Here is a 25,115-nt window from a genome sequence, read left to right on the forward strand (position 1 = left end):
TTTTTCTATTCTTCAGTCTAATAAAAGAATGATTTCTTAGGAATCCATTAATGGCTATCATTCACTAGCTACGCTGTAGAATCTCTGCTTAGGTCAAGTGTTTTCCCATTGACAGGCATTGTTCTGTTCAAGACTGGAGTTTCAAGACTCTTGAAAGTTTGAGATAATTCTAGTTGCGATGCTGCCTTTTATTTTCGTTGAACAAGGCAAACACTTAAGAAGGCTGCTTTTCAGCTTCCCCAGCCTGTGCGATCTAATCATCCTGATGAACAGAAATAGCCAGAAGTTTTATGTATACAATCGGGGCTGTCAGAACTTGGGGGGTGGTGTTAGCTACTATATTTTCAGTGACTACTTTCAGGTCTACAAGGGATCCAGTCAGACACCAGTCTATCTGAAGTATGATCTAAACTGAATAAAACCACACAGGCTTCAGACAGAAGGCCATAGGGACTTACTTATTTGTGAATCACTTTTATAACCCACTTTTCTAATAAGCACCCAAGAATAATCAAACTGTGAAACCAATATAAACAGTAAGAGCAGTTAAAATTAAACAGTGAGCTACTCTAAGTTACTTAGGTGTTTTTCTTATATATAAAAAAGAACTTATGAAAAACTTGGAATTTCCCCAAGACTTTGAAAACCAACTCGTGTGAGGCTGATGCTGTTTGTTGCTCATGCCTGAATGTCAGAAATGGAAGGAATTATTTGCAGGCACATCCAGTTTTTCCAGAGTTCCTGATTCAGCAAGTGATAAATGTGTCAATCTCCTTTGTTAGATTAGGTGAGTTAAGGGAATTTGGGGGAGGCTAGGCAGGGTGAAAGGAGATAAGAATGACCTCTTCATTGCCCTGCACTTCTTATGCATTCTCTGCAATTCACCCCTCCCCCCCCCAAAAAACAGAGCTACACTTGCATCATATAACTACAGCTCAGAAGATAAGACTTCCTTAGACAATCTTTAATTGTACGGTTAAGATTGTACTTATGGGAAGACCGCTATCATCAATTTCACCAACTAGTTCTAGCTTTTCTTTAATAGCTTCATTACTAGAAAATCGACATATTTTGCATACAGTACTCTAGTCTGACATATGTACAGTATGTGTAGTCCTGGTTTTTGTTTCCTTGGGCTTGGTTTTGTAACAGTGCCAATTCTAGGACTCCTGGGAACCACCTCTATGGAAAACTTGCTTATACTTTCCTTTCTCTTCACCAATACTAGAATCTAAATCTCCGATGTACAGTGTTTTAAATCATGCTGAGTGGACAGAACTTTTGGGGGAGGCTACTAAAAGTAAATGGAAATGCAATCAGGGAAGCAAAGTGAGAACTAGTATATCAAGGCAAAGGCACGATCACACAATTTTTGTGTTCCTCCAGATGCAGTTGTAATTTATGTGAATAGATGCAGTAAACCCAGCACTTTAGAATCGAAAAAATAACCCCTTTCCCTACTGAGCAAAATCTGTTTCATAAACATTGGTGATGAATTTTCGCAACCAGGCAGTATGTAGCTAGGTAATCAACTCAATACCATTACACTCCTTGTTCACCTCACCACCGCCCTTCAGTGTTCCCTCCTGAGGCCAGCTGAGTCCAGATTGTAGTAGGGTGATGGAAAGTGATCCCAATCTACCAGTCCCTAGGAAACAAAAAACAACCCGTGTGGCAAAATTATAGCCTTATCAAACAGTATTAGGAATCGAGTAAATCTTTAAAGGGGGGGGGGAGACCATATGTATGGGACTTTCAGTGAGTCACCCCAACAGAACTCGTTTGCTCTGCTTGACAGACAGCAGTCATTTGACAGACAGTCACTGTGGCTGGTTATGGGCGTCAGTTTGTATTTCTTAGTGCAGAAAGTATTGATCTGATGTGTAGAGCTCTTTCCTATTCTAATTAAGTCAAGAGGGTTCTGGAGGCTTATCTGTGTGAAAGAAACAAGCAGAAGGTTCATGATGTTTGGGTTATTCCTCCAGAGAAGCTGAGTACAGTTGGCTTAAACTGGTTCTCTTATCTCTTCTGTCAAGGTCATGCTGACTATAAAACTAGGGCCAGAAGGAGCCTGGGTTTCACTTTCTCTTTCTATATCTTTTCCTTCTTGTGTGGTGTTCTGTACATAGTATGTTTGGTGCTAAGGTTTAGACTTATTATGAGTTATTGCAATGACATACCCAATATGGTGTCCTCCAGCAATTGTTTAACAGCATCTCCCTTCATCTTTGACCATGGACTATGCTGGCTTGGGATGATGGGGTGGCAAAACTTCCCTACCCTATTAAAAGTAAACAAAAGGACAAAACCTTCTTTTGCCTCATTTAAAAAATGGCAGTTCCCTGCAATGCCCCCCCCCCCCGAATTTGCTCAACCCTTGCAAATTATTATTATGTGGGGAGGGGGATCTTTATTCCTCTCCTATAGCCCCTTGAAACTGACAAGAAAAATGCCTGAGGTAGATGCTTCAGCCCGCTTTAGTTTTTACATAGGGGGGGAAATATGATTAACAGAAATCAGGGGAACAATTCCCTTAATAATCACCAGCAGGATTTGAATTAACAGCTAAACTAGGTGTACAAAAGCAGTAGTAAACTGGATAAAAGGCTGAATATTCCTATATTATAGCTCCCAAGTAACTTAAGATAGCACAGCTATGACTTTGGAAATTTATAGGAAGGCTTGAGTATATTTTGTTTTGTCTTGACCTGACGTGGGAACCATTATGTACAGTAACATGTATACACCTTTTAAGTATTTTGACCTTTATGTTTTCATCCATTGCTATAGTGTCAAACCTTGTTTTGCCAAAGGCAAAAGGGACTGCAGAGATTCAGAAATGGACAGAGGGGGCTGCCTCTTATGAGTTCCTCTGCTCCTTTGAGGAAAACATGCCTAAGGCCTCAAAACACTGGTGAGAGACCTCCATGTTGAGAGCTTTTCCAGCAAGGCTATAATCTCATCCAGCCTATGGCAACTGATCATGAAACCTAGCACAAAAAGCTACATTAAATAAGATTGCAATGGCCATCTCAAGTTTATAAAGTGTTGAACGAGATCTTGACCCAGGGCTTCCCAGAGCCAGTTGCCAACTGCTTATTCCTTTATTTATTCATTCATTGGAATATTTATAGACCATACTTTCATAAAAATGTCTGATATGAAATTACAATGAGATCAGTTTAAAAAATCAGTACATCCTGGTTGGGAAAAATAAATTCATGTTTCAAAGGCCTGTCTGAATAATGCAGTTTTGAGGAGACATCTAAAAGTAGGCAAGGATGATTTGTGCCAAGCCTCTACTGGCAGGGAGTTCCACAGGACAGGTCTGCCACATTGAGAGGTTGTACCATTACTCTGAATCTTCATGCAGACTATGTCTTAAGGAAAAGGGTCTTTTTAGGTTATGGTTCTAGCCTGGACAGAGGTAAATGACCTCCCAGCTTAAATACTCTCAGCTGATCTTCTACCCATCCATCTATCATGTCTATTGCCCTTTGGATCATCATCCACCCATGGCTGAATGGGACCCCAGCTGCAGCCCATTCTGGAACTGGGCTAGGGCCTTTGTATATAAATATTATGATCAATTCCCAAATGCCATCAGACATTTTGGTTTTCAAAAGATAGTTGAAGCAATAATCAAAATGATTTAAAAATACATTTAAAGAGTATGAAAAGGGCTAAAATTAAAAGGAGAGATCTTGATTTTTAAAAACAATTTCTATGTCATCAAAAAGCACTTCAGCCCCTCCTGCAATTTTTCAGCAATTATTTTTCAAATGGAGGGGAAATGCTTAAATTACAGTGGTACCTCAGGTTACAGATGCTTCAGGTTACAGACTCTGCTAACCCAGAAATAGTATCTCAGGTTAAGAACTTTGCTTCAGGATGAGAACAGAAATCGCGCAGCGGCAGCAGGAGGCCCCATTAGCTAAAGTGCCGCTTCAGGTTAAGAACAGTTTCAGGTTAAGAACGGACCTCCAGAATGAATTAGAATGAATTAAGTTCTTAACCTGAGGTACCACTGTATTAACGAAGTGTTGCCCTCCCTGGAATGGACTTCATTTTACCCTCATGGACAACAACATATAGCAGAACCTGAAAAGCTTTGTGCTATCATCATATTCACTACCTCATTTCTTATTGGCCAGGGTTACTCTATGAAGGAGAAGAAAGAGGGAAAGTAACATTGAAAGAAAAGCAGAAACAATTGCAGAGAACAGGATTTTTTAAAGGGTGAAAATTCATGGAAGGGTTTTTAAGAAATACATCTGTTCCTTGCAAGCAATTCTTTCAAACCACAAGTCAAAATGTGCATTCTTAATATAGACATATGCATTCTATGACTTGCTTTGTACCCACATGAACATATCAATTTAAGTTGCAGTAAGCCACCCTGAGCCTGTGGGATAGGGCAGGGTTTAAATATAATAAGAAATATGGATGACATTGCTAGTTTCTCTTTTTTAAGGTGTTGTAGTGAGGAGATAGCAAGAGCAGAAGCTTTCCCTGAATTTCATGCTAAATTACTTTATCCGAGAGCATAGTACTAGCCAGAGCTGAAATGAATTTATCCTTCAAAATTCAGAGCTGCAAATTTTGAGGCTTGGCATTTGATAACCAGTTCTTTCCAACTGCCTTTGATATTTGGCATACAGTGCCTTTGATATTTGACATTTGACTCAAGTCTGAAAGCACTTAATGTCTGAAAGGCAAACATATTTGATACTTGAGAGCCAATGGAGACTTGTTCATTTAATGGGTCTGTGCAAGCTTAGAGCTCTGATGGCCTGGCCCAATCCTGATGAGTACTTTAGGCTGTTCCTGGGAATTCATCCTATATATACTGTTACTGACAAGATCATTGAAGGGAATGCTTGACTCATCTAGTCACTGCCAACATTGTCTTTCCTAGGAAGTGATTACCACTTCAGCAATAGGATCACTATTCCTAAACTCCTATGATTTGCTGTACAAAGATGGCCAGCTATAAACATGTCTTATGGTGACACTGTGGTCTAAACCACAGGGTCTCTTGGGCGTTCCAATCGGAAGGTCAACAATTCAAATCTGTGTGATGGTGGTGAGCTCCCATTGCTCTGTCCCAGCTTCTGCCAACCTAGAAGTTTGAAAGCATACCAGTGCAAGTAGATAAATAGGTACCACTGTGGCGGGAAGGTAAATGCTGTTTCCGTGTGCTCTTGCTTCTGTCACAGTGTCCCGTTCCACCACATGACCCAGAAAGCTATCTGTGGACTACTACTACTAGCCTTTATTAGTATACATTAAAAGAGTAAAATCATAAAATCATACAAAGTCATCCAAATACATTGATAATCCAAACACATGCAATATATAAAAGACTAGATAGCCACCATTAATTAAATCAGGCAACTTCAGATTTAGCTTTAAAGATTTCGGTGAATTACCCTGAAACAATCTTGGTAGTTTTGGGAGTATCATCCTTCAACAAATATTGCATTACAGACTCTTTTGTAAATCAATGTTTTGAGTTGTAAGGGAGTCTCTGGGAGACCTCTGCAATGGGTGTCAAGAAGAAGCCAATCCAAAATTATTTGATGTATTGTAGCTGGTATTTTCTTATTACAGAAACAGAATCTGCTCTGGAAGGGGATTTTTTGAAACCTTCCAAACAATACAGATGAGGGGAATGCATTTAGATAATTGATAAAGTTCACTAACAGGAGTGCGAGTAATTTGGGTGGGAGAGAATTCTTTTTTGTTTTTCAGAAGACTGATATTAGACTTTCAGAGCTAATACAATTAATGGTACTTGGAGACTTGGGCTGAGCTCCCTTTGCTCTGTCCCAGCTTCTGCCAGCCTAGCAGTTTGAAAGCACACCAGTGCAAGTAGATAAATAGGTACCACTGCGGCGGGAAGGTAAAGATCTGACCAAAGGCCCATCTAGTCCAGCATCCTGTACTCACAGCGGCCAACCAGATGCCCATGGGAAGCCTGCATGCAAGGCTTGAGTGCAGCATCACTCTCCCTACCTACTAGCATGGAACCCAAAGTGGGCTCCCAGGAGGTCTCCCATAAAGGCCCTGATCATACTCACACCTGCTGAACTTCAGCAACATAGTGGTCTCATATGCCTTCAGACAGTCTCTCCAAGCCAAACAGCCCACAAGACATGCATGTCAATCCAGAGAGGGCTGATTGGGCATCTTTACTCCTTTTCTCTTTGTTTCTTTGTGTTTTATTTTTCTAGCTGCCAGGAAGAATAAAAAAATAAAAAACAGGGAAATGTTTGAGCATCTAGTTGGTCACAACAGAGGGCTTCTTGATTATATTCATATTTGGGGATTGCAAGCTGTTCAGGCCTATGCTAGTAACACAGTGATGACAGTAGCAACATTTGCAAAAAGCCACAATTGCCATATTGATGCCCTGTGGAAGAAAGATGCAAAACCCTTCCCAAGTAGGTGAGACAAGAGCTTTTGAGTGGACTGAGTTTGGACACTGCATGCCAGAATTTCATGTTTACAATGTTCACCTTCTAGCCATTTAAATAGTTTCTTCTGATTTTTATTTATCCCCCCCCCCTCTTTTACCTCAAGCATATTTGAGCTACAAGTTATTGCTATTTGCTTTTGATTTCAGATATAAACATGCCTCAGTACCGTTGCCTCCTTCCCTGGTATCCATTATGATAAAACAAATCTCCAGGCAAAAGTGCTTTCGGAGAGCTTAATTTATTGCTTCCTCGAGTGCAGAGGCTTGCCTCGCCTCTTTTTGCCTTACCCAACACATTTAAAATATGATGATGAAATAAACCGTTGTGAAAACAGATCTCCCAGAGATGTGTGGCGTAAACTTAAAAGCAGCTGCTCAGCGGCACCATCATCAACCACTGTTTGCCCCATTGCTCACTGGGGAGAGAGCCAATATTGACTCAGTAGGGAAAACCCTTTACATGTACACCAAGTCACCTCTCCGGAAATGCAGGTGAACAGAAGAATAACCTAATTCCATCAGCCAACCCTTTTTAAAGATCTGGTGCTGTTTAATTTTCTCCCGCCATTAACTGGAGTTTTATTATGCCCTATTTGGCCCAAGGCAAAAGGAACTCCTGAAACTGAGCAACGGGCAGCAGGAATTGCTTTCTCCTCATTTCCAAGCAGTTTTCAGTTACACCTCTAGCATTTTAAGGACCATGGGAGCTGTTCCTAGGTTGATACACCAGTAAATAACTGCAGGGAGAGGTTATTTGAGGCTCTTAGCTTGCTAACCCACTTTCCTTGGATGGAATGCCGTAAGAGCTGTTGTGTTGCGAGTCTCTGTAGTGTAGGTGCTAAAAGCAGTTTGGTTGCCTGCCAGACTAACCTGCTGTTTGAAAAGCTAAAAGTTGGAGGCACCTTATGACCAATACTCTGTTCAAGTAGTACAGAATTCACAAGGTAGCAGAGGGTATTCTGAAAGCATCCTTTATTGCTGACCATTACACACACACACACACACACACACACACACACACTTACTATCAGGATCAGTCACAACATGAGCATATATTGTTGCATGAATTGCAGCTTGATAAGAGGGATGCTTGAGGACTTTGTTCTTTGTGAGGCAAACTGACTTAATCCACACACTCTGGATTAATGTGTGGATCAGAATGCAGGTTTTGCCCCCTCCACATTTCATGTTTCTCTGAGTTGTGTGATGTAGTTCTTCTTTTAAAAATGCATTCAAATGGATGAAAAGTCATACTTTGGGAGATATCTAGGAATGTTGCAAAATATGTTTTAAAGTAGTATTTCAACACACATTTTGAGATATATATATATATATATATATATATATATATATATATATACACACTCAGCGAGCCCAAAAGTCATGAACACCAGTTGTAACTGAATTAAATTGCATCTGAGCCTCAATTTTCAACTCATGCCCCCCCCAAGGAAGCTCTGTTAAATTGGGAGAATTCCTCCCATACTTGAATATCTTCCTATGTCTTCCATGTGACATAAAGATGGTGGTGAAATAAACTGATTTTTCCCTCCGTATGCACACACACACACACACACACACACACATGCACGCACAGTGTCACAAAGGGAACACAGGACAGTTGCCTTGTAGCCACTGCCTTTCAGGTAAATTTCAGGTGCACCACCAACTCCCAGAAGTGACCTCATGTGAGCATCTTGAATGTACATGGATGGGGCCTTCCTTACTTCATATAAACACTTAGCATGCTCTGCGAGAGTTAGAATGATGACAAAACAAAAATAATAAATCAGCCAGCATGAAACAATAAGAACAATATGTTAAATTATTCTTTTTACTAAATCTGTTTTCCTTTAGGAAGGGCTATTTCATGATGTTCCCTATGATTTCCTCATTGATCACCTTCTTTGTCTTACGTTGCTCTAGGACTAGGTTAACTTCCCACAACTAAGTGTCCTCCCTGTGTTTTGGACTCCAATGGCCATTAGCCCTCACCAACCCCAGGCAGCATTGTCCATGACTTTATTTCATTTTATGAATTAAACTTCTATTCCATCTTTTACTCCCAAGGCAGCAGGGAAGAAAATGATTAAGATGATGAGGAATGATAGTTATTGTTGTCCAAAACATACAGAGAGTCCGGGTTAGGCAAAACTGTTCCACTTCTGGGTGGGATGGTGTTGCGGTCAGATCCTGTGGCCTCCACACACAGCGGGGGCTGGCAAAGCCCCATGTCATGGCTCCTAGCCAGCCAATCCTGGTTGTCCGGGGGGGGCGTGGCTTACCCCTTTTAAAACGCAGTGTGGCCAAGAGGATACCCCTTCTTGTTCTGGCTTCTGCAGATCTCCCACCCTCTTTTCATGCATTCATCATATTGGCCTTCCTATGGACCTTGGTTGGTCGCCATTGAGGGGCCTGGTAGGATTTTTTCCACTTGGCAAATTGGCTCTGGCCATTTGGTTTTCGCCTACCTCATAGCAATTGTCACAACTTTGTAAGGTTTGGCGGTTAGGCATTGGTAAAACCTTGTTCAGGGGAGGGGAGGTGTGGCCATCACCTGCCCCTCCATACTAAGGGGTATTCTGTTAAAGGAATCTGGGGGCCATAGCCCCTGTCAGAAGCCGGGTGGAGGCTAGAGCCATGGCACGACCTTCCAGTGACCCTGGGGGGAGCTCCAAGTTGATGTGCATCAACAGGACTCCCCCTACTGGTGGTTAACCCTTTTGAGACTTCCTGTATGACGGGCAAGAGTCGGATACAGTCGGTTCAATTCCAATGCCTAAGCCAATACCGCTCACATTCTGTACCCAATAAAGTTGTGGCCTAAATTTTGCCCATTAACCTAATATATGGTGTCCACATGTTATTATTTAACACAAAGGGGAGGCCTTGGGGTCTTGACACGCAAGACTGTTTTATTTTAGTAATATTAAGTATTAAGTAAGGTAATATTAGGAAGAGCTTCAGAATGTGCTGCTTTTGATTTTCCTATGACCAAACCAGCAGATAATTTAGGGAGAAGTATATCTGTAACAATAAACACACACACATTATATCCATCAAATGTATTGCCATATTGAAGTGAGTGAATGGAGCAAGAGTATCTTGGCAATTATGAGATCTGCTGCGTTATTGAAAAGGTTGCCACTGAAGTTCACTGTATCTGTAGCAAGCTAAGAGTCTCATTGGGAAAGATACTTGTAGCACTTAACTGAAACCACGGGCTTCTAAGATGGGTGCGTGTATAGCTGTAAAGAAAAGCAATTCCATTCTCAGTAGGCTATCACAGTGTATTTTCAGAAGTTTCTAATTGAAGGTATGCTTCATTTGCCATGGCTATAAAAGAAGTCACATTTGCTCATTATTATGTCTGTAAATGACCTCATAAAATGTAGACTGGCAAAACACACAAAAAGAACCAACAGCTCCACAGGTTATTCAGAAGCTGTTTTGTAAATGTGCATGTTTCTGGTTTCCATCACAGCTTTTCCACTTTCTCCCAAAGAGTTAGAGCAGTCAGAGCTCATTAGCTTCGCTGCCAGTGCTTCTGACAATATCGGGTGGCTCTGGGAGTAATTTGTAGGGTGCAAATACAAGGAAGCCAGGGGGATGCATGCTATGGACTTTGAAGCCCAAAATGCTTGAGGGCAGTTTCAAACTCTTGGATATGTTCTCTGCTGAGCCAATATGAGTGCTTAAGCTAATAAGCTCTGCAGCTGGGTCACTTCATATACTAACTCCACTGCATTGATTTGTTCTTCCTTTTCTTTCTGCACGTGTGTGTGCGCACGCGCGCGCATGCGTAGTAAACCCAATAGTATACAATCCATATATATCCAACCCAGTGGTGTATGGATCATCTTGCTAGTCTTTCTATGGAACCTAATGTAGTGGCTCTCTTGTTTATAATTCAGGTTTTGAAGCCTTAGGGCAGTTATTATAATAGATAAATAAAAAGCATGGGAAACGGGAATGCACATCTTTGTAAAAATACAGAAATTCATAATGTGTTGCAATTACTTAATGCACTATCTACATCTCTGGGGGAATGCACGCAGCTTCCACCCCCACAAGCCCTTTTGTCTTTAGTTTCATTTCCATTATCTAAATAATTTTAGCATCTTCATCAAGCGTCCAATTCTATCTAGCTGCTTCACAGATTATAGAAGTGTTCTATATGGCTTATGTACTAAAAGTCAAGCTGGGTTAGTTTATGGGTGAGCTGTGTGGTAGAAGATATATGATAGCCTCTGATTTTTTTCCTTTCACTTACAAAAGTAAGTGAAAATGTGCTCTGGCAAAGACAATATCAGGGGACTTATTCATTCCATTATAGTACCATTCCTGGAGACTCATAAAGAGAAGAAACATTAGGCTTGTTGCTTAGAGAATTAAATGTGGATTGTTACCCTGTGAGCTGTAATTTACTGGGATGAAAATCTCACAGTTGTTTGGAAAACAAGACAAACAAAATCTATTTTCACTCATTTTGATTTCCCACATTTTACCGCAATGTGGTGAATTAACAATGTGTTACCACTGAATGCCAAAGGAATATGGAGCAAATGGTTTTAGCCAAGCCAAAACTACTTTTTAATGAGGTTTTTTTTGGGGGGGGCAGTATTAAACATGCCTCCACTTTCCTTTGATCCTTTGGCAAACTGTACACCCTGTAAAGAATGATCTTTCACTTGTTCATTCATATTGCCTTCATTTTCCCTCTTTCCCAATTGCCCTCAGTGATTTAACTCTCTGTAGTCAAAAATCGGAAAGAGTGATTGGAGTATATCTGAGAAACAGGAAATGTGGAAAGAAGGATTGATTGTTAACCACTCTCCTAACAACTCTCAGCATCCTTTCCACATCACGATTCCCAGGAGTCTTTGGGGGAGCCTTGACTGTTTAAACTGCTGCAATACTGCTTCAAGTGTATAGTGCAGATGGCGGCTTACTCCAAAGAATCTTTGAATTTATGAGGAATAGAGACCAAGCTCCCAGCTCTTAAAAAGCAAATCCCATAATTCCCCAGGACACAGGAAATGCTATTTAACCAGATTCAGCTGTACCATCAAAGTATTGCATTATTGGCAGTAGGTAAATAATTCAGGGTTTCAAAGCATTTTCCACTGTTGAGTTAAGGAAATCATTTATTTCAAAGTGCATTTAGATTTAGTAGACAATTGTGTCTATAATTTCCTGATACAAGCCTGGAAAACCATAAATAGGGAAAGAAATAGAGAGCATTGCTATGTGATCAGCCAACTTGTTTCCAATGGAGATTTGAAGAAGTTCCTAGTCTGTGCAGTTGATAGTTACTTTTCTCTGTTGATCCAATTATGGGTGCCTACCAAGCCAACATATGCATTTTAATGGTGCAATTTGTAGAATTGAAAAAAAAAGCAGATTCCTGCTGGAAAGCTGAAGGGTGTTCACCTCTTTTCTGCTCCTATTAGTTCATATAATGGCTTCCAAGATGAGATAACATAGCAAGAAACACAAACAAAACCCTGGTGAGGCATGACTTCCACCAACTGCTTGGGAAGCAAAAGCAGATGTGGACAGTGGGAGGTTGCCTAGCTCTAAATGCGGTCTTAGTAATTGGAAGAAAAATAACATTAAGCACTGAGGAAGCAAAATAGAAGAGATATCTAAAGATTTTTTTTTTTAAAAAAAAATTATTTCAAAGTGCCTTAATGCTTCAGGATGCTACAAACTGTGAACCGAAAGAAATAGTTTTGACAGGATGAGGCAAGGTGAAGCGGTTGCCTCGGGTGGCAGATCTCGCCTTTGAGGAGAATATCGCTTCCCCCCTTAGCCTAACATTTGCCCCTCTCCAGCTTCCTTTGACACCTTCAGCATGTGTGGGAGGAATGGGGGCTGCAGAGGAGAAGGTGGTGGAGCTGCAGAACTGCTTGCTAGTTTCTTGTTCTTATTGAGCTCTATGCATCTACTAATTCAGCAGGTCTTCTAAAACAGTTAAAATCAATGGATGGTATCTAACGCTAGTATTACTCAGTGCAGACCCATTGAAATAAATGGGCATCTACTCTGACTACAACTTAGCTGAATGGCACCCAATGGAAGCTTTTCTATTGACTTCAGGGAGTCTGGTATCTATCATCATTCTGTATTTCTCCAATTTAGTGAAAAGATAGAATTGTGCCTTTGGACATTATCTTTTTCTTTTCTTTTTTTAAAGATTAAGCTATCATTTATATTAGACTCAAAATTATTCTTTCAGTGAACTTCCTTTTATTTTTATTTAAGAATTTTATGTCCCCCAGTGTACTGATTCTCATCAAAATCTTACAATACCTTCTTTACGCTCAACAGAAAGCCCTGCAGAAATCAAAGGAGCTTATCTCTATCATTATGGCTTAGGCACTTATCTTCATCACACAGAATATGTGAAATGCCCTTGACTCCAGCTTCTGCCTGTGTGAATTATAAACAGCTCTTTACACTTGTGATGGATGCACTGAATCTAAAGGCTGCAATTATGTAGACAGTTACATGTACATAAGTCATATGTATGTGCAGGTGAGCTAAAAGTTTTGCTTTCTACCCAATTTTGGAGAGCACTCTGCCAAGTAGTTAAACTGATCTGTTTTGCATATCTACTAGTTCATTACAACTCGAGGCAATTCTGGACCCACAATACTTAGAATTAATCATGTATTTTATACCCTGAGTAAATCAGTTAAATATTTAGTTGGCATTTAAGTTGGCACACTCATGCATGCCTTGGGGAAAGTATTTTTGTTGTAGGTGATTTTATGGATATACTCTATATTAATAAATATACATCTCTTCAGAAGAAAATGTAGTATTTATATAAAATAAGAAAATGAAATGAGACAATGTAGTATTTATATTGTTATTTTCCCCTCCTACCACTAATAAATAAAACATTGGCTCCCAGTACGCTTCCGAGCACAATTCAAATGTTGGTGCTGACCTTTAAAGCCCTAAACGGCCTCGGCCCAGTATACCTGATGGAGCATCTTCATCCCCATGGTCCAGCCTGGGCACTGAGGTCTGGTGGTTCTCTCGCTGCGAGAAGTGAGGTTACAGGGAACCAGGCAGAGGGCCTTCTCGGTAGTGGCACCTACCCTGTGGAATGCCCTCCCAGCAGATGTCAAGGCAATAAGCAACTATTTTACTTTTAAAAGACAACTGAAGGCGGCCCTGTTTAGGAAAGTTTTTAATGTTTGATGATGTATTGTTTTTAATATTTGGTTGGAAGCCGCCCAGAGTGGCTGGGGAAACCCAGGAAGATGGGTTGGGTATAAATTTTTCTTCTTCTTCTTCTTCTTCTTCTTCTTCTTCTTCTTCTTCTTCTTCTTCTTCCTACATAATCATAGTTTACTAATGCTTGGGCCATAGGCCATTCACATAAAAGATAAATAGGTAGAATACAAAACCAAACAGTATTACATACTGCATAAATAAAACACGGGTGGCAACCTTTGCCATTGAACTCAAACTCTGATCAGTCCCAGCCAGCTTTGTTGCTGGTATATAAAGGAAGTTCAGCAATATGTTGAGGGGCTCCTTGCCTAATACATTGAGAAATATGGCCAAAAATATTTCACAAATGCTGCAGTCCTTAATGTACAAGACGTTTGAAAGTTGCAATGATTCATACGCTACATTGGAATAATTTGGATTTGTAATGGAATATCTGCAACTTGTTGCAGGGTTGATTCGGGTTAGGATTTTAATGCAAATACTCCTGATTTGCAGACAGAAACTGCTATCCTTCAAAATCCTCACTTCTCATTATGTGATGCTGTACGCTAACAAAATGATGTATACAAAAATGGGAAAGTGTAAACAAAAATACATATGTTAGTGAAAACAGCATATAAAACACATCATATCAGGTGAAATTACTTGCGAAAAATGTGTACGTTGGGCAAAATTGCATACAAAAATGCACATATTATTAGAAATTTGCAGTAAAATGCAGTTTGATGAAAGCTCTTTCTAGTAAGTAATGGGGTGGCAATGGTGTATACTTGCATTTAATTTAACACACACACATAAGTTTGCTCAGGCAGTTTCTCAGTCTCCCAGCTTCCTGAAATGCCTATTTGGAGTACACTATGACAGGGCATCGGCCAACAGACTTTCCTAAGAATTGCGGCTGCCCAGAAAGCTACCTGAAGAGCTGAGGAGGAGGAGGATTAACAGTTGCATCTCACACACAACACAAATGGTTGAGGAGGGGGTGGGGAAACAGACAAAAATATCAGCGCAGCGCTAGGGATCTGTATACACATGGTGTACATATACATACACATAAAAACTGTATATACCTAAGTTTCATGAGAGGCTGACCCAGCAGCCTATGCTCTTGCCAACGTGTGATCATTATTTCTGTGCTGAGAATGTCTACAGAAGTTACTGCTTAATATGGATTTGCTTTTGTTTACAGTCAAACTTCTCACTAATCGTGTGGGAATTATTGCAAGCACTTCCCCACAAGTAGATGGAGTGTCAGGGTGCACATATGATTAGTTCAAAAGGAATAACAAATTCTTTACTACACCAGATCTCCATTAATTATGAAATGCAGAGACATGTTCCCCAACTGCATTGCTACTGTGAAAGGGAGTTGTAAACTTTCTCCTTCATTATTAAGCATCTGCAAAATTCTTATCGGGATTCTTTTTAAAATACACATCTAATGTTAAATCAAGAAGCGTGATACTCTGCAGTCTCTGCAATATGCTATGAAAATCTTAGCCCCGGAGAGTAGCCTTCATAAATAGCACTAATAAATCAGATTTCCCATCTCTTGTGATGTTAAGAATACCTTAACTGTAGTATGGAATTGCTTGTGATAATGAACTGAAAATGACACATAGCCATTTTCTGAAAGGGATAAGGGAACTTAGTAAATAAATATACAAGAAGCAAGCACTGAGAATCCAAATAAAAGTAAGGGTAAGTTTGGTTATTTATTTTAAACAAGGCAGAGCTTTTTAGATTTCTGTTTCATTAATGTGATCTCTTCTCACTCACCTGTGCAGTTTGTTTCATTGTGGACAGAGTTGGCATTTATGTGATATTTGTGCAGATATGCTTCATATTTCTGAAACCTATATCAGAAAACTAAGGGTGGCTAACAATGCAATTCTATACATAGTTACCAGATTCTCCAAGAGTGTCTATTTTCCAGAGACAGTCCCAGATTTACAGAAGCCGTCCTGGTCTCTGATTTGAACCCAGAATATCCCGCTTTTCCTTAGGACGTCCCTATTTTCATCGCAGAAATGTTGGAGGCTATGGAGAAGACATCTGAAGGCAAAGCTGTATAGGTTTTTTATGTTTAATGTTTTATGATGTTTTTATATATGTTGCTCACCTATAGTAGCTGGGGCAAGCCAGTAAGATGGGAGAAGTATAAAAAATAAAATTATATTGGTTGCTATTATTATTATTATTATTATTATGTGTTCCTAATCCTCATGGACATGCCTAGCCAGCTGACGTAAATACCGTATTTTTCGCTCTATAAGACGCACCAGACCACAAGATGCACCTAGTTTTTGGAGGAGGAAAACAAGAAAAAAATATATTCTGAATCTCAGAAGCCAGAACAGCAAGAGGGATCGCTGCACAGTGAAAGCAGCAATCCCTCTTGCTGTTCTGGCTTCTGGGATAGCTGCGCAGCCTGCATTCGCTCCATAAGACACACACACATTTCCCCTTACTTTTTAGGAGGGAAAAAGTGAGTCTTATAGAGCAAAAAATACGGTAAGTACATAAATGATGCTGATGCTGGGTCTGTTTACTGCTTCCAGCATCATCTGCTGCTCTCTGGGTAGTCATTTGGGAAGAAGGATGACTGGGCTGTGAAGTCCTATATTTTGGCGTCCAACCCTAGTCGCGCCACTGAGGATTAGTAACCTAGCCTAGCTGGTGAGAGCTGGTGAGGTTAAGAACTTTGCTTCAGGATGAGAACAGAAATCGTGCTTCGGAGGCACAGCGGCAGCGGGAGGCCCCATTAGCTAAAGTGGTGCTTCAGGTTAAGAACAGTTTCAGATTAAGAACGGACCTCCGGAACGAATTAAGTACTTAACCCGAGGTACCACTGTATTGCTGGGTAGAGGATAGGCAGAAATGTTGAAGCCTTGATCTCATGTCTCTAGAGATCCTGCCATGAACCTATGGCTCTAGAAGACCCATTTAAAATGTTTACAAAATGTATTAGGGTAGATTAAAGCATATAATTGTAATATCCTATTTAGAAACAAACCCAGTATTAGCGCCTTAAAAACTATACTAACGAGTAGTATTTGAAACAGAATCTTGACAATTACCTTACTTCACACATGTTCTAAAATAATGTGTCATGTCATCAATAAAAATATTACATGATTACACCAATTCTTTCTTCTTCACATTTTCAGTGATGGGGGGAGACAACAACAGTTCTCTCTATATTTCAAGAGACTTTACTCTAAAAATAACTTGGGCTGTCTAAGCTGCCATTTCTTTGTTGCTCTGCCAACACATACATCATAGACCTGAAGCGATAATTTTTGATGCTATTGTCCACATGAAATCTAGATGCTTTGTTTCTGAATCATCAGCTTCTTCTTTTTCAAGCAACAAACACCAAGGGATTGTCTGTGGTCCTCACTAAAGGGGAAGTGCCACTCAACTGTATTCATCATTACATTTACCACCAGTAGATGATTCCTGCATTGTGTGCCTTCATCACTTCAATATCAGTTCATATCAGGTCATATTAGGAATGAGATTTTTATATAAATTCTGTTGTACAAGTCCTAGTCTACTTGTTTCAGAGCCTTTGTGCTGCCATTGATGGACTACACTTTGATGGTTATTCTAAGTGGCACAACACCACAGAAATAATAAGTAATAAGAACCCTCCTTGTGATTCAATTGACCTATCTTAACTTGTTCTGATAATCTAGAGTTTCTTGTATCTGTCTCCTACTATCTACTATCTGCCACTCGTCATGTCCCTTAGGAAAGTGAAAAAAAAACAGCATGCAGGCAGTGAAGCAGAATATCTACTGGAGTTGCTATGGCAATTTAATAAGAGATAAAAATGAGTAATAATGCAGAATTTATCCAGAGTGAAGTTGAGGTGCTTTTCATTTAGTTTATAGCCAATAAGACCTGATTTTATCACAGCAGTTCCACCTTCAATAATTACTGGAATATGACTGTAGAATTAAATCAGCAATGTACCCTTAAGAAATCAAGGGATGGAGACTAGAATTTTCATTATATTTACCAATACTTCTTTTTTAAAGTGTGTGAAACACACTTCATATGTTCTCACTTCCAGTGTTTCACAGAAAGTTTTAATATAGTTTAGCCTAGATTTTGTACTGAGGCACAGATTGGTCTAAACAAAAGGTTACTTCAGCAACCAAACTGCAGGAATATGAACAAGTTATTAACTATAAACTATTCTGAAAACAGCAGTATATCAAGAGGAAGCAGTGTGGAATATAGTGAAAAAAGGATGAAATATTACTCGAACATAAACAATTATATAATTCCTGATGTCATTTTGGAGCAGAAATAGCATACATTTAAAAAATATTTTTGCTCAGGTACAACTTCATGTGAATACATATTAACGTTATTTGCTATGTTAAAGAATCAGCATCTTAATAGAAATAGTGTCTCATTTTCACCCAGGCTGACTTTAGCATTGCTTTATAGGCATAGCAATGCATAAATCATGATTCTTCCTATGACTTATGTCTCTTGTCAATTACTTGCAATTCAGCACAGCTCACCCTCAGAGATAAAGATACTCCAAATGAAATGTACCATACATTGCTCTCTCTCTCTCTCTCTATATATATATATCTATACAGTATCATATCATTGCACTCTTATATCTTGTTGTTTTATGTACTGCTCTGTTGCCTTTAGTTGAAATTCGATTGCTAATTTGTGTTGTTATTGTTGGTGTAAACCATCATGGAGGCATATTAATTATGGAAAGGGAGAACTGTATTAAATACATGAATATATTTTTAAAAAATTAAATCTACTGAATCCTTACCTCTCAGTGAACTACAATGTGCTGCCTCCATTAGAAAAGCTCATCAGCCACTCTGCCTGATGTTGCAGGGATTGGCTAGTCAAGACAATGAGCCTAAACAGTTCAGGAGCCCTTTCTGCTCATCACCAATGTTGTGGGAGGGTTTGGTTTTAATCCAAATAGGGTTCCTAGGGCACATGTTTAAGCAGCTTTCTTACCACTTGAATTGCAGCAGCAGCTCTCTCTTGTTTCCTTTTCAATGCCCTACAGTGACATTGCAAACTTTTTCAGCTGGTGCTCTAATGCTTCCCCAACCCCCAACCCCCCCCCCCAGCCAAAAGCAGTCTGATGGCCTTAAAATTGTCCTTTTGCCTGGGTTATTTTACAAAGCTCTGCTCTGAAATCTTCAGGAGAATTTAGACCCATAATGGCTGAAAATCAATAAAAAACCTCCATTAAGTAATAGTAAATGTATAAGCATCAATTGCATATTTTCGTCTATTAAGAGAAATGTCTCTGAGGAAAGGCAGCATTAATGATTTAAGGTGATTATGAGGATGAATGGCTTCAAATGCCAAGGTTACCCCAGACTACCAAGATGCACTTAAAGTTAATAAAATTAAGCAAGGCTGAAAGTTCAATACCTAGTTACAGTGAGAGCATTCTCTTTTTCTGGATAAAATAATCCCAAATGATATAGCTAAAATAGCTGTAGTGGACATGTAATTTGACATGTCCATTTAATACATAGAAGTGGGATCCGCAGCAAAAGCTTGAAGTGTAGAGTGTTCTTGCTCAGGGTTGAGCTACCCATATCTTCCATGATACTCTATGATACAACCTCTCCCAGTTTTCTATTCTTCCCCTTCAAAGGCCGCCCTTCTGAGATAGTGTCAAAATAAGAAGCAACATTAAAATTCTCCCTTACTCTTCTCAGTAAGCCTTTTTGATCTGCTGTGGGAAACTAATGCACACTCCCCCTTATGTATCTAAGCAGGCTTTTCTTTTTCATTTCATTTCTATCTCACCTTTTCTCCAAGGAATGCAAGGGATCATACATGGCTCTTCGTGTGCCCATTTCATTCTTGCAATAACTATATAAGGTAGGATGGGCTGAGAGGCAGCGACTGGCCCAAAGTCACCCAGTGAGCTCCATGGCTGAGTGGAGATTTGAACTCTGGTCCAGCACTGTAACCACCACACTGCACTGGCTCTCACCCTGTCCTTTGCCTTCTCTTGTATGGTGAATGAGTGCACAGATGTGGGCAGAAATAGCTTGGCTAGATCTACATAGGAGAAGCATGAACATGTCTTCCACAACAAATACTATCTCATGCACTCTGCGTTTTATAATTTAAGATGAATATAAGAACCACCTTTTGAGTTCAGATCATGAAAATCAATGTGTGCAAATTCTCAACCCCAGGTATCTCCAGTTAAAAGAATTATGTAGCAGGACTGAGAAAAATCTCTACCTAAGATCCTAGAGAGTGGTAGTGGATGGTGTGATGCAATGGTTTTCAACCAGTGTGCCATGGCACCCTGGGGTGCCTTGAACAATGGTCAGGGGTGCCAAGGGCAACACTGGCCTCTGTCCCTCTTTCCTTCCCTCTCCCCTCTGGTGCCCTCTTGTGTCTCTGCCTCCCAAAGGCTTGTACAGCTGTTTGTTGCAGCAGAGGCTGCCCAGAGGACTCCCAAGGATGAGGGGAGAGGAGCCAGTGTGGTGTAGTGGTTAGGAGCGGTAGACTTGTAATCTGGTGAACCGGGTTTGTGTCTCCACTCCTCCACATGCAGCTGCTGGATCACCTTGGGCTAGTCACACTTCTTTGAAGTCTCTCAGCCCCACTCACCTCACAGAGTGTTTGTTGTGGGGGAGGAAGGGAAAGGAGAATGTTAGCCACTTTGAGACTCCTTCAGGTAGTGATAAAGCGGGATATCAAATCCAAACTCCTCCCCTTCTTCTTCTTCTTCTTCTTCTTCTTCTTCTTCTTCTTCAAATTTCAATGATTTCATAAGTTTCTCCCACTATCTCCCAGAAGCATGAAGCTATTGAATCAGGAAAAGTAGCATTTCTTATCTATTTCAAGCTCCTACCATGAGTCAAAGCATGATCCTGTACTAAAGAATAAGAATAATTTATTACTTATACCCTGCCCATCTGGCTGGGCCTCCCCAGCCACTCTGGGCGGTTCCCAACAGAATATTAAAAGCACGATAAAACATCAAACATTTAAAACTTCCCTAAAGTGTGGGTGGCCAACTCACATGCCATTTCCCTCTGCAGCCTTCTCAGGCTGATATCCAATGTTAGGCATACACAGAGTAGACCTATTGCAATCATCAGACTTCAAGTACAATCCGAAACATGTCTACTCAGAAGTAAGTCCTGTTGAATCCACCTCCAACGTAAATGGTGTTAGAAATGCAGCCTCAAGTAATTGATGTTCATTGATTTAAATTGGTCCACTCTAAACATGACTTAGTTGGATATCCCTGCCTGTGTTAAATTTTAGATTGCAAGTTCTTTGGGACAGGGATCTGTCATAATGGGACAGGCCATGAGAAACATTTAAAATCCTATGGTTGGCTTGTGTTTTATGTTCGCTTAGTATGGTATGTGAATCTGGTCTGGGACTGTAATAAATTCCATTTCATTTCATATGGTTGGCTTGAAGAAAGTTACAGTTTCAACCCCAGGTATCTCCAGTTAAAAGAATTAGGTAGCAGGACTGAGAAAAATCTCTACCTAAGATCCTAGAGAGTGGTAGTGGATGGTGTGATGCAATGGTTTTCAACCAGTGTGCCATGGCACCCTGGGGTGCCTTGAACAATAATCAGGGGTGCCGAGGGCAACACTGGCCTCTGTCCCTCTTTCCTTCCCTCTCTCCTCTGGTGCCCTCTTGTGTCTCTGCCTCCCAAAGGCTTGTACAGCTGTTTCCAGCAGAGGCTGCCCAGAGGACTCCCAAGGAAGAGGGGAGAGGAGCCTGAGGGAACACTCCCCAAGGGAGGATGTTTGAAAAAGGGGGAGAGGCTTCCAGCTCTGCAGGCAAGGGGTGACGTAACTGGGCTCCTGAGTCCCACAGGGATGCCACAGAAAGAATGTTGTTGGTCAAATGAGCCCTGGACTCAAAAAGGTTGAAAACCTCTGGTGTGGTGGAACTGTGCTTCTTACTTGACTTCCCCCCACCTTGGCTGATTCATGGCTGCATATTGGGATCAAGGAGTGGGAGTGCACTTGGCGTGGTGCAAACACTGGCAGAAACACTAGATTGAGTTTTATTTGCAGCAGTGAATTGACCAGAGGGAAGTCAGCTAAGTGGTGCAGCCCCGCTGCATCTTTTGCTGCTGCTAGAGAGTCTTCTACTCAGATGGACAATGCTAGGCTAGGTAGATTAAGAGTCTGAGACAGTTCCTTTCTTTCTGTTCCTGCGCGCCTCTTCTGTTTGTGCTAGATTGTATCCTATTTTTAGCTTTTCCCAATTGTGTTAAATATTATTTTACAAAGGTCTCATTGAGACTCCTGGGATAATGAATTACAGCCGGATAAATGAAATTCCTTTCTCTTTCTGCCTGAATTTGGCTGGATTTCCCTGCCAAAATTTATTTTTTCCTAGAGTTGGAGCTAAAGATTTCCTTATAAAGATGCTTGAAAAGCTTCTTTCAAAGCATTTGCAAAGGTAGCTAAATGATACATTATGAAATGCCTTTGTGAGCTCTCCCTAGAAGAAGAATATATAACAGGAATTAATCACAGATGATGCTTACATTTTACTTCAGTGCATACTTAGCTATGGCACACATGCGTCTTATCTCTCTCTGTGTATCATTTATGTATTATTTATTTCAGGCAGTTTGGGGAGCTACAAGCTTTATTATTGCATCTTTATGCTCCCAGTGAGAAATGTGATGTGTTTTAATTTGCGCGAAACCCTATTAGTATATACTTTTTCTTCCAAGCTCTCTGCCTTTGTTAGTCACAGTAAAGGATTACTTACTGAAGCAGAAAACTAAAGCAATCTGGATTTGTTTTATAATAAGTTGTATTAGATTGTCCCCAGAGGCCTGGGTAGAAAGAGTTTGTTCAATAATAAGGTCAGTTCATTAAGTATTGAGCCTTTTTTAAAAAAAACCACCACTATTCACATGTAGAATAACAGGTGGAAAGAGCATTAGCTTTCATGTCTATGTACTCTTGCTTGCACAGCCTGACATAAAGTCTTCTACATAAAAATGCTGAGATACCATGAACCACCATGCAAGCAAACTAATGAAGGGCATCCCAGTTAACAAAAGTGATATAGCACCTTTGATATGTTCTGGAATTCTAGCTGCCTGTAGATTTATTTAAATAATAATTTATTCCACCTTGTAATTTTTCGATGCTTGAGAAACATGAAACAATACATCATTGGAACTAGAGCTGAGCAGAAATGCCCACTTAATGCAGTTCTTCACCCTGTTTGCTTCACCCAAAATCCATATCTAATTGAACATGGACATCTTGACATGAATGTTCAAGCCTCTCTCTCTCTCTCTCTCTCTCTCTCTCTCTCTCTCTGTGTGTGTGTGTGTGTGAGAGAGAGAGTTTTACTCTAGAAAAGCCTACCCCATCTCACTTTTCCCAAATGTGAAGATCCTTCAGGGAGGCCCTACTTAGCATCTCAATGCCAAGAGAAATTTATTGTGTGATCTGGGAGAAGGACTACTCTGTGGTGACTTCCTGTTTATGGAATATTCCTTTGAGAATAACCCTATGGAATAACCCTTTGAGGTATGGCTGGCACCATCTCTTTTTGTATTTCACCACCAACTGAAACATGTTCATTCATTCAGACATAGGTAGAATGTTAACTGTTGACACCAGGTAAGTAATGGTCCTGTCATTTTAGCAGGTTGTTTTAGTTGTGTGTTTACCTGATCTTATTTTATAATATCATATTATATTGTTATTTTTTAAATGGAATTATTGGACTTGTCCTAGGACTGCTGTGATGAAAAGCAGGTGAAAAGTATTTAAAATGAAAGGGCTCCACTTTTCTATTTGAATGGCAGGCAGTACTGGAACATATGCAACTCGTTGCCCACTATGACTAGGGTCCATTCTACCTAGCTTCTCAGCATGACAGTTCCAAAATTGGGATTTCACCCTACATAACAAACCATGAACACTATCGAAATAAATAAAAAAATAATAATAATGTCCAGTCGCACCTTAGAGACCAACTAAGTTTGTTCTGGGTATAAGTTTTCATGTGCATGCACACTTCTTCAGATGAACACTATCATTTGCCATAGTTTGGTCAAAGCAAAGCCTGATAGATACTTAAGGCTGCAATGCTGTGTGCGTGGTTAGATGGAAGTAACCATAGAAGGATTTACTTATGAATATACACAATCAGGATGGGATTAAACTGCTTAATTGTGGCTGGGCTGTGTCCTATTTGAATGCACATTCTCTTATTCATGTCAAATTGAGCTATTGGATACAGTACACACATACAGTGCCATTTTGCTTCGCATTTAAGTGGGCCAGCCCTCTGATTATTCTTTACTGTCATTCCCAACGTTCCTGTTTCTGTCTGAAATACCAATAACTCTTCTGTCCTTTGGTGCAGTCCTCACACAATCACTACTCCATTAATAACAGCTTTGGGGGGGGGACTTGTTATAATTGCAGTGCTTTGCAGTGCTTGGAGAGCTCGGCATCCGAAGGTGCTGTTACAAAGAGGGTAAATACAGTGAGCACTTATCACTTATGTCAAGTCAATTTGAGAGTTTCACCCCCACCTACCTTATCTCTGGCATGACTTAAACTGCCCTTGCCCACAGCAAAAATAAGCCTGTCAAATTGTGTTTTCAAATTTATCAGTTCAAAGCTCTCTCTCTCGCTCTCTCACTCTCTTTTCCAGGACACCCAAAAGTTATCTATATTGAATTAATTACCTACAAATATAGATCCTAGCTTTATCTACATTCAGAACAGATTGAGACCACAGCTGAAGCGACGCCTTCCTGCCTTGTCTTAGTTGATTCACCATCAGTGTTCACCAAAGAAGAATAGACTCTCTGCCTCGTTTCTTTTTTCTTTTCCCTCAAGAAACACAATTTCCTTGGTTGTAAAGATGTCAGCTCTTTCTAAACTCATTATTTAAGAGAGCAAGGGAAAGGGATTAAAAAAAGTACAAACAATTCTCAAAGGGAAATAAATATATACCTTTAAGAATAATGGCAGAGGAGGCCAAAAGAGGGGAAATTTATTATTCCAGGGCTATCTACCTAAAAGAACCCTAGTATCTTTTAAAGAATTATTTACTTACAATAATTTAAATACATTGCCAATAATATTTCAAAGGCAAATATATTTATTCAAAGTACGAGGACATCCCAATATTTCAAACCAGATTATCAAGTATTCCTGTTTGCATCCCTTGCCTCAGGAAACACTGGAAGAATGCTCCTTTGAGGTCAAGTCAAATCATTAGAGAGTTACAGTGCCTGCTATGGATGTAGAGACTGATACAGAAAAGACATGTTTTATTGCAGGTGGGGCAGAATTACTGTCATCAAATGAATTATTACTTTTTGGGTGGG

Source organism: Podarcis pityusensis (assembly GCF_964106645.2).
Source record: "Podarcis pityusensis genome assembly, chromosome: 3".
In the NCBI taxonomy this organism is placed as follows: Eukaryota; Metazoa; Chordata; class Lepidosauria; order Squamata; family Lacertidae; genus Podarcis; species Podarcis pityusensis.